General features: G+C 35.7%; 1 long non-coding RNA gene across 1 annotated transcript; it reads left to right on the top strand.

Moving 5' to 3' along the window:
- Nucleotides 1-5,007: 5,007 nt before the first annotated feature.
- LOC127899193 (uncharacterized) lies at nucleotides 5,008-7,884 on the top strand. Its single transcript, XR_008051155.1, has 3 exons — nucleotides 5,008-5,427; nucleotides 5,545-7,382; nucleotides 7,463-7,884. It is a non-coding gene; the product is annotated as an uncharacterized LOC127899193 (long non-coding RNA).
- Nucleotides 7,885-15,809: the final 7,925 nt, after the last annotated feature.

Genomic DNA, 15,809 nt, shown 5'->3' with positions numbered 1-15,809 from the left:
TGTTCAAAGAAATTTTAGCTGTCAAGCATGGTATTCAAAAGTTCGAGTATCATCTTATCGGCTATCACTTTCTTGTCAGAATGGACAACTCAGCTTTTCCCAACATCATGAATTTCAAAGGGAAAAATGTTCCAGAAAAGATGTTGCTTAGGCTAAAAGACTGGTTTTCAAAATATGATTTCTCTGTGAAGCATATAAAAGGAGACCACAACCTTATTCTTAATATGCTCTCAAGACTTGCTAAACCAGATAAATCCTTGTTTTTCATATCCTCATAACACCATTTTCCTGTCATCTTCATGGCCACTTCACTCCCCTCACAAGCCCTTACCCAAAAAACCTTTCCCCTTGGGAAAACTTTCACCACAGTCTTTGCCATACAAGAGTTTGCAAAGAAAGCTGTATTTAGGTTTTTCATGAAAGCCTATCTCTTATCAGACTCATTTCCATTTTCCACTTTCCATCCAGAAAACTTGTTTCTCACAGGATTAACCCTGGATCCCTTCAGAGACATTTCAAAAGATGAATTATGGTACATCTGGTGCCTAACTGTCCTCTATGCCACCAAACTGATCGTTCCAATAACAGCCACCTTAGAATATTTGTTCAATCTAGACAAATCAACCTCACTCATCTGGACGCTTCTTGAATGGTTTTTTCCAATTCCATGGTGGAGAATGAAACTCCAACAATTGTCACAATTTCATAATTTGGAACGTATGCCAGCATCAGAAGCAAAAATGTTCACATCTATGTTCATTATTTATAGACCATACTTCCAACACCCAGATACACACTTCTTCTGGACTCAAGATCAAGTTTTTGAATAGTTCACCACACCTCACCCAGCCATCCTTGAACAAGACGATAAAGTTCAAAAGGAACTCTATATTTCTCACACCTCCCTCGGTCCACAGCATGATATCATCATGATCCCCACTCCTTCAGCAATTTCAAAACCTAAATCCACGGGTATTATCATCAAGGAAGAAAAACTAGACTTCACTAATTTTCTATACCAAGATGCACAAGACCCATGGGAAGCATTCTTGCCATTAAGTCAACATCTTCAAAACCTCCAACAAACTCCACCAACACATGCCTCAGACGATCCAACAAATAAAGCCAGTTCTAGCACACCAACCGGCTCCAAAGAACACCCATCTTCTTCTTGGCGCAAGATATTTTGCCCTTGGCCACCCTGTCGCCCAGATCATCAACATCCACCAGAAACTCCATGTCCATCACTCAAAGTCATGAGACCGACAACTCATCTGATGAAAACTACATGAATCTCTCATCTCCGTGATTCATGCAATTTGGCATCATTTACTTTTTTCAAAGTTTGTAATAATTAAAGCATGAGTCATACTTTAATTTGTCTTTATTGCTTTTACTTTTCCAAAAGCTCGTCGCTTGTAATTATGTCTTTGCTTTTAGAAAAGTGATAGGGGCCTGTCCTATCCTTTTCCTTGGTTTTCCTCCTATATAAGCTCAGCTTCTCTTTGTTAGAAGCATAGCGAAAAATAATAAAATCTCTAGCCTTCTATATTCATGAGTTTCTAATTTCTCTTTTTCTCTCTGTCAATGAAGCTCTAAAAGTTTTAAAAATAAGAAGAAAACTTACATCTGTTCATTTTAATATATTACAATCAGAATTCTATTAATATTTACAATTAGAACTTCATCTGACTATCTTTAATAATTCTAAACTAGTACAACCCAAATTTCTATTCTCATATAATATCAAAGATAGATATATATTCTTCTCCCCTATTAATGAAGAGATATTTTTACTTCTATCCAATTTAACTGGAACGAGAATTAAGTCCTTTCAATAGTTAGGACTCAGAACTCATACACGCTAGTTTGGAGAGTGTGGGGTGTGACAATGGGCTAAGAGACCATTGACAAGTACAAAAGAGTGGTAGAAATTAATTCAAACTTCTACACACGCTATTGCAACCAAATTGAGGGCCCATTTTTGTTTATTTAGTTGAAAAGTAGTTTGCACAATTAATTCAAACCGCTACACATGCTACTGCATCTTTTGAAAAAGAAAAATGGAATGGTTTTCCAAAATTAATTATGAGAAGAAGATTTACTAATAATGATGTTAGAAATCTTAATATTTGAATCTTAATATTATGTATCACTCATTTATTAAATAATAGATTTCATAGTTTGTAAAATTACTTAACCACTTGATAAATGTTATATTTATTGGGACTAGATTGGGACTTAAATGTTGGAATATCTAGTATTGCATAAAAAAATAAATAAAAACTTAACAATTTATCTTCACACGACTAATTGTTTTTACATCACAACTAACCTTAATTATTTTGAAAGTTACAGTATTATTAAATTGTCCTAACTCGTTATCAAAAGATGAAAGCATGTTAAAATAAGAAATTACTAAGAAACATGTGCTTAAATAGAGGTTAAGGCTATGAACAATTAAGAAGAAACAATTTAAGGAAGGTATTGAGTAGAGAAAGGGACGGAATGGTTGTTTGAATTGCCGATGACAAGAATGCTTGTGTTGTGAAAAGAAATCCAATGGTTTGTAATGGGTTGAATTTTTCGCTCGCTTCAATGACTTGCTTATGCCCAATATATTACTTTGCACAGTAGTATTTGGGATCCTAACAATCAACTCTTAATTTGGTCCCAATTAGTATAGTAATCATCTATTCAGTGGTAAAATATTAATTTTAATAGTCATGAAATCTAATATATAATAGATTAATAACACACATAAATTAAAACTTAACTGTCAGAAATCATAACATTACTCTACTCTTCAGTGGAGTTCTCTCAACAGATTTTGTGAGATTGCCTACATTAAAAATATGTTAGACTGCTTGTTGAAAGCAATGTTCGCTTTTTCATTATATCCATAACTTTGAATTGATAAAGTTGTATTCAATAGCTCTTGAAAAGACTAAGCAGGTCTTCTTTGCATTTGATTACTGGCATTTCAGTTAAGTATGTCATTCACTTAAATTTTTCTTGCTTTCAATTTTCACTGTTGTTGTTGTTTTTTTTTAAAAATAATTTATTTAATTAGTCATAGAAATAAGAGAGAAAAGGGGGCATTTGTTGACTCAAAGTCAATTATAATTATAAAACTTGAGCGGACATTGCTTGCCTAACTTCCACGCACCCAAAAACGATTTGATTTGCTTTCACGCATTCATGAATTTCCATGAAAGAGAGTGCCTCTCGTCTCTTTCCGGACAGTGACTACAATTATGTTAATGTGACAAATACATAATGTTACTACGTACAAGAATAAGTTTTTGGACCCAAGACTTGAGGAAGGTTCTATCTAATTCTAAAGATTGTAACCAAATTATTATCCCTAATTTTTTTAAGTTAAATAAAATAAAATTTATGCATAAGTATAAATAAATTTTCTAGAGTACGAATTGTCCTATCGTAAAACAAACACCGAAAAATATAACCTTTGCGGTGGTCTTTAATGCACCAATATTACATATTCCACCTTATCAATGTCTTTGGCTGCGAAAGATTGTTAAAAGCAATGTGTTCTTTCTTTTAGGTAATTTTTTCGTTCTCCATGAGTTTGGATTGAAATACTTGGCTTCCAGTTATTTTGTAAAGCTGTTGAAAACTACCACTGTGGATAAAGATTAACCAGGTCGTTCTTTACATTTCACTATCGATTTTTTTTCTTTTTTTATGTAAAATTGCTGGTTTGTTGCTCAAAATTTTCAATAATAATTTCACTTATTTAGTAATTAGAGAGAGAGAGAGAGGATTGAGGGCCAATGTTTCACAATATGGGGTCAATTCAAAGTCAACTAACGTGTAAAACATGATTTCCTTTCATGAACTTCCAAGAAAGAAAGAAGACCCTTCACCTTCTTCGTGACAACAAATGATGTTGATATGGCAAATACAAGCACTGTTACAGGGATCAGCATAAGACCGAGACTTGATAAAGGGTTTGTTCAATTACATGTTATTTTCTTGTTGACTGAACTGGAAGAAAAAAATAAAAGAAAATAAAATTGTAATCAGGGTGATGTGTGGAATATAGTGAAATAAATAAATAAAGAAGAGAAATTCGCTGATCAATATTCAAGAACTCATCCAAAGTCATCGTTAAAGTCTAGAGGTTCGGTGTGGTTAGCATTTATTTTTAATTTTTTGGCTAACATCATATATAGTCACTTGTCGTGTGATCTAGGATAGGCGTAGAAATCCTTTTATTTTAACTTCCATATTCTTATTATTTAATTAGTTATACTAGGATTTTAACAGCCTTTTATACTAAACCCTAAATCTGAATTGGTATGGCAAAATAAAAATTTTACCTGCCGAAACAAATTAAGAAAATATGACACTTAAATCAAATATTGACAAAAATAAATAAAAATCTAACAAGAATTTTTAAAAATAAGAAAGATATCTTCAGACAAAAATATAAGCACCTAAGAGAAATTTAGCAAGGATCTGTTAATCCATATTGAAAATGTCACTTTTCCTTGAGAACTTCATAATGATATATTATGAGCCTAAGACAAATACCAATTGCTCAAGTTATGGCCTTGTGAAGACATCCTATTCATTCTCCCTAGACCATCCTAAATCAATAGATAATAAGTGGACTAAATGAACAAAACAATAGATATTTTGTAATATTCTTCATAAAATTCAAGTTTTGAGCTAGCCCATAAGCTTGTCTAGTGAAGTCCGGCTACCCGCGTTGCCCAAGGTTCCGTCAGAATCCAGGCTGTGCAGATATTTATGACATCCCATATGGATGGAGAGGAAATATTTTCAATTGACTCAATTAAATAAAAATATATTACAATCATATTATATATTAACAGCAAAAATAAAAAGAAATTAAGAAAAATGCATGCAAGACTTAGAGAAGTCAATTAAAAGCTGGGAGTATCATCAGTTCAATTGGTTATAAATAACGTAGAGCCATCCTCTCATTGTTGCAGAACTGAAGCAAAGAGAGACAGAAAGAGTGTGTGTAGGTGATTATAATTAAGAAGATATAATGTGTGGTTCAAAAAGGGTGTGGATGAGTGAGTTAATTTTCATATTATTAGTAGTAAAAAGGGTGGTGGAGTCAAGGATGTTTGGAGCAGGAGAGGTCTGCTCTCATCCAACTTAAACATTTCTTCAATGATAATCAACGTCTTCAAAACTGGGCAGATGCGGCAAATGATGAGAATTATTCAAATTGCTGTCAGTGGGAAGCGGTTGAGTGCAACAACACCACTGGCAGAGTGATTAACTAGGATTTTGGAATCAACAGAACAGCATTTGAATTGGGAATCAGAAAAGCGACATATGAATGCTCGTTGTTTACTCCCTTTCAACAATTAGAGTCTCTTGATCTAATTGGGAACAATATAGTCGGTTGTGTTGAAAATGAAGGTCCTTAATTTACTCTATTTTAATTCTTCCTCGTAATTTCTTACATTTATTTGATCCCTTTTGGCTTTTATTTAATTTGTACGTGACACAATAAAATTACTTTTTATTTTTTGTCAGGTCTAGGTAGGTTATCAAGGTTAAGCAACTTGAAGTTTCTTCGTTTAGACTTTAACTCCTTCAACAACAGCATCTTTTCATCTCTAGGTGGTCTTTCATCACTCAGATGCTTATCATTGCGTAGTAATAGATTGAATGGAAGTGTTGTTATTAAAGGTAAGTAAGCTTCATGCCTTCTTCCGTGTCCCATCTTTGTGGATCTTATTTCATCGACCAACTGGAAGTATTGATACGAGATCTAGCTAGACTCTTGCTAGTTTAGGCTTCAAGGCTTTGAATATTATAAAAATAGGATTAAGAAATTTTCAATATATGTAAGAGAGATTGTAACATTTTTCAAGTTTTTTGGTTTGATATTCTGGACGAAAACGGTTTGCCGTTTCTTGAGCAAACGGCTAACCGTTTAAGTCTAGAGAGCATGTTTGCTGTTCTGGATAAAAAGCCGTTTAATAAAACGGCTCACCGTTTATTGAGAAAATGGCTAACCGTTTATTTCCAAAAAGGCGTCAATTGGAAAAACGGTTAGCAAGAATGAAAATTTCAATTGTCAATCGATGCAAATTCAAACCAAAAGAGTGTCTTCGAAGAAGTACGATTTCTAATGGTTGTATTCTTTCAAATAAACATCTTCTTCATTAAAGAAAGACGCACAATTAGATTGATTATCAGATTTTGTAGGTTTCATATATGTTCTGGAAATACAATCTTTTTTGCTAGAGATTGTATTCAGGATTTGATATATCTTGGGGGTAATTTGCCAAGAAAAACTCTACAGCAAACCAAGATTAGTGAGGGCAAATAAAACCTCAAAGGAAAGTGTGCAAACACGTTTCAAATCCTAAGAAACTTTCTTTGTTCTTTGCCTCCATATTCTTATTATTCTCTAACAATATATGCAATTTTCAATGCTTCTCATAATCAGACACAATTCAATCTAATTATTTTGTATGTCTTGTCTTCAAAAGTAATCAACATCGTAGCTTGATTTTTTCTAATGCTCTTTCTTCGTTAACGAGTTTATATCCTAAGAGGGATTGGATTAAAAAAAAAGAGTTTTGATGTTCAAGGTAAGCCATAATAACATGCATCTTATTTATCTGCCTATATCTAAATTTGTGCACTGAATTTAGTATTTTGGTTAGTGTGAAGGGATCAGATATTGGCTTCCATAAACCAACTTGTATTTACTTAATTAATTAATTAATTAACGCCATTTAGTATTTAACAAATTAAAATTTCGTGTTTAATTTGAAACAAGAATAAGGTGTAGCAGTAGGTAAAGTTGAAATAAATTTTTATTCCTTACAAATTTAAATTCGCTGTTGTCAGCCAAATATACCTACTTAAAACCACTCAATCATGCCCTTGGCAACTTTTATAGGTTTTTCTAGTTAGCCGTGTACTTTTTTGCTTATTAATAAAATTCTTTTGCGCCAAGATTTAAAATAAAGAAGAAGAAAATAAGTTATTTAATTAACCCTGTTTTAAGTGTTGGCATAAATGCAGGACTGAATTCCTTGAGTAACTTGGAGGAAATGCAATCGACAATCTTGTGGTTCCTAAAGGTATACAAAATGTTCAAATACTAATAATTTGCAGGACAGTTTAATAGATTTGATTAGGGAATGCCCAATGACACTTACCCAAAATAATTTAATCCGAAATTGTATCCCAAACAGATTTAAGAGGTTTGAGGAAGTTGAATACCCTTTGTTTAGGGGGAAGCAGAATTCCAATGATAGATGGAAGCAAGGTGTTGCAATCAATAGGATCACTACCGTCCCTCAAAACACTTTACCTTTCGTACACTAATTTTAAGGGAACAGTAGTTAATCAAGGTAAGTAAATCTTTTATGTCGAAAATAATTGAATTAATATATATAGCTAAAATCTATTGTTTCTACTTCTTTCTAAATAGAATTGCACAATTTCACCAACTTGGAAGAATTGATATTGGACGAGTCTGATCTCCACGTAAGCTAGCTTCTGCAAAGCATCGCATCATTCACTTCGTTAAAGTATTTGTCAATGCTAGATTGTGTACTCAAGGGTGCCCTGCACGGTCAAGGTAAATTACAGGTATCTGAAGCTTTTGTGATATTAATTCAGTGATAATTCTTTCTTTTCAAGTTAATTTTTTCCCCAAGTACGATTTTTTTTCTTTTAAATTTTATATATTTTCACTGTCCAATAGTTTCAGCTTCTCTAAATTGCAGGATTCTTGATTAAGGTTGATGAAACGTTAGTTCTATTATGTTAAGAATATTTCGATCGCTTAGAAGAGTAAAGAAAAGTTAGTAAATTAACCCCAAAAAAAAAGAGAAAAGGACCGAATTTCCTTATTCCCTTGCACTATGTGATCAATATCAAAATTATAACCATTTCTTGTTTATTGCTTATAGATTTTCGTAAATTCAAGAATTTGGAACATCTGAACATGGGTTGGGTGCAATGATACGAAATCCCACAATGAAACTTTGAAACTTACACTTAAATTGTAGTTTCAACTTCCCAAGAAAGTTCTAAACAAATTTATGACAAACAAAACCTTGACCCAATGCTTAAGAAAAGCATGAACCAAAGGTATAGAGAATGATATTGATGCCACACTCAAGAAATAGATGAGAAGGTGAGTGATAAGTTTAAATTTGGAACGCCATAAGAATGCAAATTCTTGATAAGTTCACTAGTTCTCAAAAGAACCCAAGAAAGAATAATCTTTCAAATTCAAATAACATTAATCTCTTAATTGTCATACATAGCAAGGTTACTGAGTTTAAATAGGCTAAAAGAAACTCAAGATCCTAAAAATACAAATGGAAACATTGGAACAACCCTCCAAGTATAGGTTTGTCAAAGGGTGCTTTAAAAGCCTTCACCAACCCACCATTATTAATGTTAGACTTACCTAACACATTGATAAACTTGACACAAAACAAATAAATGAAGTTGAATAATCAAAGGAGTCGTTTGAATTCCCAAGCCTGAACAAGCCGTAATAAATTGATCATAACTCCTTCTAGAGAACTCCAAATCCAGCTCTGTAAAATGCATTTGAAAGCTAACCTAATTATCTTTCCAACGGCATATAGCTTGTATATTAATTCTGGCTCAATCAATACCAGATTTATTCCAAATTTGCCCTTTCTGTATTTGATCCAAATTGTGTATTTGGCTGCCCAATAGCTTGAATAATGCCCACAACACCTTGTCTTCTCTCCAAGCCCAATTCATGATGTCTTGCATCTTGAATTGCATTTTCAATCCATATTTTCTCAATTAATCCATTTAATGCAACTTGCATCGTTTTGGCTCTAGCTCTTGTAATTGGGCCTCCATGAATGTGCAAAGGATCACTTGAAGCTTTAATGGTATTCCCTTGATGGTTCTCATCATACAGGTTGATGTCAACACCAATTTTCTTCAAATTGTCAGCGAATCAATGCCTTCACTTAAGTTTTTATCACCGATAAACTCTAGTAAAAACACCATTCTTGATCAAGGTTAATTAATGATTCTCTTTCTCCCTCTCTTGCATCTTAACTAAATTTAATTGAGAATATCTATAATGCTAGCTATTTATAAACTTAATGAAAGATGATAAGGAGCCATAATAATGACAAAAGCAACTATAAAATAGTGTGTTGTTGCAATGTTGATTGAAAAATAATGCTAATTTTTTACTTAACACTATAATGCCGTATAATTTTACAGTTATTTTGTTGCCATTACATCAGATTCTACCGTTCAATTATCAGTACTCAAACTAAATTTTTAATATGTACTTTAAAGATTTTATGCAATTATTTATCTATGTGTACTAAAGGATGAATTATATATTTTTCAGGACTTTGTCAGTTGGTGCATCTGCAAGGGTTATACATCGGCAGTTATGATTTAAGAGGTAGCTTGCCATGGTGCTTGGCAAACATGACATCCCTTAAAGTGTTAGATGCCTCTTCTAATCAACTTACTGGAAACATCTCCCCAAACCTTTGTGAGTTGGTGCTTCTGAGAGAGTTATACATTGATAACAATGATTTAAGAGGTAGCTTGCCTTTGTGCTCGGCAAATTTGACTTCCCTTCGAGTATTAGATGTCTCTTACAATCAACTTATTGAAAACGTCTCATCTTCCCTCATGCATCTAATATCTATGGAAAAGCTCATACTTTCAAATAATCACTTCCAAATCCCTATTTCACTTGAACCACTTTTCAATCTCTCAAAACTCAAGACTTTCGATGGTGAAATATGTGCAGAAACTGAGTCACATTATAATTCTTTGACCCCTAAATTCCAATTGACTTCTATCTCATTCTTTGGATACGGAGATGGTGGCACATTTCCCAAATTCTTGTACCATTAGCATGACTTGAAGAATGCAGATCTCTCACATCTTAACTTGAGTGGACAATTTCCATATTGGTTGCTAGAAAACAATACAAACTTAGAGACGCTTCTTCTTGCCAATAACTCTCTTTTTGGATCATTTCGAATGCAATTCATTCCCACAAAAAATTAGCAACATTGGATGTCTCCAACAATTTCTTTCAAGGCCATATCCCAGTAGAAATCGGAACATATCTGCTAGTCTTCATACATTTAAACTTATCTAGAAATGCTTTCAACGGTAGCATTCCCTCTTCATTTTTTGATATGAAAATGTTGAAAAGCTTGGACATATCCCACAATCAGTTGACTGGTGAAATCCCTGAGCGCATGGCCACGGGTTGCTTCTCATTAGAAATTCTTGCATTGTCAAACAACAGTTTGCAAGGTCATATATTCTCTAAAAAATTTAACTTGACAAATTTAATGAGGTTGCAGTTGGATGGTAATAAATTCATTGGAGAGATCCCATAAAGCTTATCTAAGTGCTATTTATTGGGAGGATTATATCTGAGTGATAATCGTCTCTTTGGTAGGATTCCAAGATGGTTGGGTAATTTGTTAGCTTTAGAAGATATTATGATGCCCAATAACAATCTTCAAGGACCAATTCCAATCGAGTTTTGTCAGCTTGAACTTCTGACGATTTTAGACCTTTCAAACAATACTATTTTTGGAACCTTACCATCTTGTTTTCGAACAAGTTCATTTGTCAAAAAACAAGATAGAAGGACAGTTGGAAAGTATAATCCATGACAACCCTTATTTGGTGACATTAGATCTTAGTTATAACCGCTTACATAGAAGTATTCCAAATCGGATTGACAGACTACCTCAGTTAAGCTACTTTCTTTTAGCTAATAATTATATTGAAGGCGAAATACCAGTTCAATTATGCCAGTTGAAGGAAGTGCGGTTGATTGATCTTTCTCATAATAATCTATCTGGTCATATTCCTCCTTGCTTGGTTAACACTTCACTCAATGAAGGTCATCATGAGGCAGTAGCTCCAACTTCTAGTTCGTGGGATCAAGATTTTACTGTCACGGCCCGATTTGTTCCCACGCTATGCCGTGCGGTCTTAGGCGCCAAATTCGCACTCTCTTGGCCCTAAGTCAGCCTTACACCCAAATCCGTTGCTGGATTCGAGAAGTGGAAAGAGGATTCACTCTAACTCACAAAGTATGGGAGGAAAGAACTTATATTGCTCGATAGAATGCTTACAAAGCTATGTGTGCTGGAATTGTATATTCCTTTTGATTGATTTGGCCAAATGAGGCCTTCTCCTATTTATAAAGTACAAAGAAGTATCCAGATAGTGTCTAGAGTTATCACAACTCCCACCTAAACACATTAATTACAAAGGAAATATCTACATGTCAAGGCCCAAGCTTGAATTCTCCATGGGCCAGGCCATGTGGAAGCTTGGGCCTTGACATTCTCCCCCACCTATTCCGGAGACGTCCTCGTCGACTCGCTGTGGAAGGCTTTGATCTTGTCTTGGAACTGCCACAAATCGTTTGCGGGCTCCCAACTTGTTTCGCTCTCGGGTAGTCCCTTCCATTTGACGAAGTACTCTTGGCATGGCAGAAAACTCTTCTTCCAACCACACGGTGAGCCAAAATGGCCTCCACTTCTTTGTCATATACCCTTGTGTTGCCGAGTGGAGGGCACTTGGATTCTCCCCTTTTCGGATCTTCCGAATCCCCATGAAATGGCTTCAAGGAACTCACGTGGAAAAGAAAAGTACAATGATAGGATGTTTTGAAAAGAAAACCCTCTTAACCTCGCTCTCTTTTGCAAACAAGTTCACTTGCTGCCTCTCTTTTCTCTCAACAATATTTTTTTCTATCTTCTCACTTGCTTTTCTCTCAATCTCTCTTTCTTTTGTACTCTCACTCTCTTTTTGTATTGACATTTGATCCTCATACACTTGCCTAGGTGTTAATGGTACAAGAGTGTTTTGCCTTTTATTTATTACAAAAGAATATCTATTTAAGTAACCATCATATGTCACACGCCTATCATATTGCCAAGGTCGACCTAAAAGACTGTGTCCAGCATGCATGGGTAATACATCACATAGAACCTCATCCTTGTATCTCCCAATAGAGAATGAAACCAGCACTTGTTTACTTACTTTAACTTCCCCACAATCATTCAGCCATTGTAGCTTATATGGCCTCGGATGTTTCAAAGTTTTCAAATTTAATTTTTCAACTAAACTAGTGCTAGCTACATTAGTACAACTTCGACCATCAATTATCATACTACATACCTTATCTTTGATGTGGCATCTAGTATGAAAGATGTTATCATGTTGTACCTCCGCATCCTCTTTTACTTGCATGTTGAGAACACGCCTAGCAACCATCAATTTACCATCAACAGGATATTCTACACCATCATTAGCATCCTCCAAAGGTGGCATAGGATCATCATCTAATTCACTCTCGGTTTCAACATCACCATCATCCCTCAAGATCATTACTCTCTTATTTGGGCATTGAGATGCAATATGACCTATCCCCAAACATTTAAAACACTTAATATCTCTATTTCTAGAAAATTGGGAATCAGATTTACCTTTGCTTTGGTTGCCTCTCTCTTTATGATCCTTGATTGGCTCAATCTTAGGCTTTGAAACAACCTTTTCATCTTTGCTCCATTTTGAGTTTCATGAGGAAGATGAACCCAAATTGGTTCTAGTGGAACCTTTCCTTTTCAATTCTCGTTCCACTTTCATGGCCATGTGAACCATGTCTTCCAACTCAACATAGTGCTGCAAGTCAACCACATTAGCAATATCTTGATTTAAACCATGTAAAAATCTTGCCATAGTGGCCTCTCGTTCTTCTTCAATGTTGGCTCGAATCATGATTATTTCCATCTCCTTGTGGTAATCTCCCTATAATAATGACTAGGAACAAATCTCCTCTTCATGATGGCCTTCATCTCCTCCCAAGTGTTTATAGGCCTTTCAAGATTTTGTCTCCTACTCAAAACAAGTTGATCCCACCAAATAATAGCATAATCAGTAAATTCAATAGCAGCTAGTTTTACCTTTTTCTCCTTAGAGTAGTTGTGGCAATCAAATACTAGCTCCACCTTTTTTTCCCACTCCAAATAAGCTTCTAGATCATTTTTACCTTGAAAAGAAGGAATTTTCAGTTTGATACTCCCCAAATAACGATCTATACGTCTTGCCCTTCTATTATCTCTTCCACACATGTCAACGGTGGCCTGGTCATCAAAATCATCTATGTCATTGCCATCTTCTTCTCCCATGACAGCACGCCCTTGATTACCTCTTACATTAGGAGCTATTGGTTGTTGCCCCCTTTGTAGATTGGCTATGGGTAGTTGTACGTGACGTTGTTACACCAGATCTATAATAGAATGAAGTCTGTCCTTAGGGCCAGTAGCCCGCAAGTTCTGGTTTCCAGCCGATATACACTTATCCATCAAATACCAAATTCGAAAATCATATTTGAAAACAGTTTTTCACGATATCACCCGAACACACGGCGCTCATGGCCTCATAGAGGGTGAACTTTGTGAGAAAACACTTTCATTTTATCAAAATCGGTTTAGGTACGTGACTTGTTATCCGACAGTGCAGACCAGACTAGTGCCTATTCAGGATCACCTCTGGAATTTACGTTGTCGGTTTCCCGTCGATATACTCAAATGGGGAATCAGAAAAACCTTTAAAACATTTTTCATCTCGGGCTATACAACCCAAAACAGACTTTCCTTTAGTTTAAATAGGGTACCAAACCAGATAAGAAAACGATCAAAAGTTTTCTGATGCACAGGATCCTTGCAAAAGGCAAGTGCAGAGCATACTTCCTTAGGTTTCAAAATGAACAAATTTAATTCTTTATTCTTTTTCTTTCTCTAGAGAGTTTCATTTGCAGAGAGAGGAGAGAGGTTTAGAGATTCATGGTGATAAAACAGACGAGAGTTTATTGCTTCAAACTTCTATATTCTATATCTCTCTTACAAGCGAGGGGAGAATCCTTTATATAGGAGAATTCTCAGAGAAGATAGGACAGGACCCCTATCATTTTTTCAAGAGTAAAAACAAAAGATACGACAACATGGGTCCTTGAGATCATGACTTCTCAAGTGATCATGACCTGTAGCACACCTTTTTAGAAAGCTAAGCCCACCGATCAAGACTTTTGGACAAATGGACAAAAGATAAAGCAGGCTTACAAAGACTTTTACAACTGGCAAAAGCTAAAGCGTAAGGCAAGCCAAGACAAAACCATAAAGTAAAACATTATTACAACAAGACAAACTACTTTATTGAAAGCAACAAGACAAACAACTTTATGGAGAGCGGAGATTCATGTAATCGTCTTCGGATGAGCTTTCGGTTTCATTGGGGTCAGTGTCATGGTTGGATTTTGGGAAAAAGGTCTTGGAGAGCTTTGGATGCTTACAGTGGGGACCACGGCAAGGGGGATAAGGACAATCTCGTCGGTATCCTGGCCTTGGTGATGTTTGAGTGGCTTTGTCAACTTTGGAGGGTGTAGTGGTCGTGTCAGCATTGGGAGGTTGGGATGAGGATCCTGGTTCATTCATGGATGGTTGTGGAAACTGTTGGAGATGTTGGCTGAGGGGAAGGAAATCTTCCCAGGGGTCTTGGGAGTCCTGGAAAAGGAAGTCAATGTAGTCTGGCTTTTCTTCTTTGATAATGATTCCCGTGGATTTCGGTTTGGATATGGCGGATGGAGTGGGGATCATGAGGAGGTCATGTTGTGGGCCTAAGGAGGTGTGGAAGATATCTTTAAGTGGCGGAGGTTGGTGGTTTAATTGGCAAAGGTAGTTGTGAAAGACATCTTGGATTTCATTTTCAATGACAGCTAGATGTGGTGCAGTGAACCATTCATATACCTGGTCTTGAGTCCAAAAGAATTTTGTGTCTGGATGTTGAAAGTATGGCCTGTGAACAATAAAGACTGAGGTAAACATTTGTGCTTCCGAGGCAGGCATACGTTCAAGGTTGTAAATTTCTGACAGTTGTTGGAGCTTCTTTCTCCACCATGGTATTGGGGAGAACCATTCAAGTAATGTCCAGGTAAGAGAGGTGGCTTTGTCTGGGTCAAGGAGATGTTCCAATGTGGGAGTAATTGGTAGAACTAACTTAGTGGCATAAAGGACTGTTAGGCACCAGATGTACCGTAACACATCTTCAGTGGTTTCTCTGGATGGATCAAGGGTTAAACCTGTAAGGGATAGATTTTCTGGGTGGAAGGAGGAAAATGGAAAGGGTTATGTTACAAGGTAGCCTTTCATGAAGAAGCGAAAGAGAGCTTTCTTTGCAAATTCTTGGATGGCAAAGACAGAAGAGAAGTTTTTGTTAAAGGAAAAAGTTTTCTTAGTGAGAGCTTCTGGGGGTAGTGATGTGGCCATGGAGATGATCGGAAAGTGGTATGTAGTGGAAAACAGGGTGAGAGGTTTTTCTGGTTTTGAGAGTCTGGATAGCATATCAGGGATGAGTCTCTGGGATCCCTTTATATACTTGACCGAAAAGTCATATTTGGAAAACCAATCTTTTAATCTGAGTAACATTTTTTCGGGAACAGTTTTACCTTTGAAATTGAGAATATTGGGGAAGGCTGAACTGTCCATACGGATGAGAAAGTGGTGTCCAATCAGATGATACTCAAATTTTTTGATGCCATTCTTTACTGCTAAGATTTCTTTGAACACGCTATGGTAATGCTTCTGTGTGTCAGAAAATTGTCCACTAGCGTAAGCGCTAAAGTGTTCTTTTCCATTGATTTCTTCAAGGAGGATGGCACCCCATGAGTCATCACTTGCGTCTATCTGCAATATGCGCTTTCCATCAGTAATCAACTT

Source organism: Citrus sinensis, chromosome 8 (assembly GCF_022201045.2).
Source record: "Citrus sinensis cultivar Valencia sweet orange chromosome 8, DVS_A1.0, whole genome shotgun sequence".
Taxonomy (NCBI): domain Eukaryota; kingdom Viridiplantae; phylum Streptophyta; class Magnoliopsida; order Sapindales; family Rutaceae; genus Citrus; species Citrus sinensis.
This window is presented reverse-complemented; position numbering and strand designations above follow the sequence as displayed.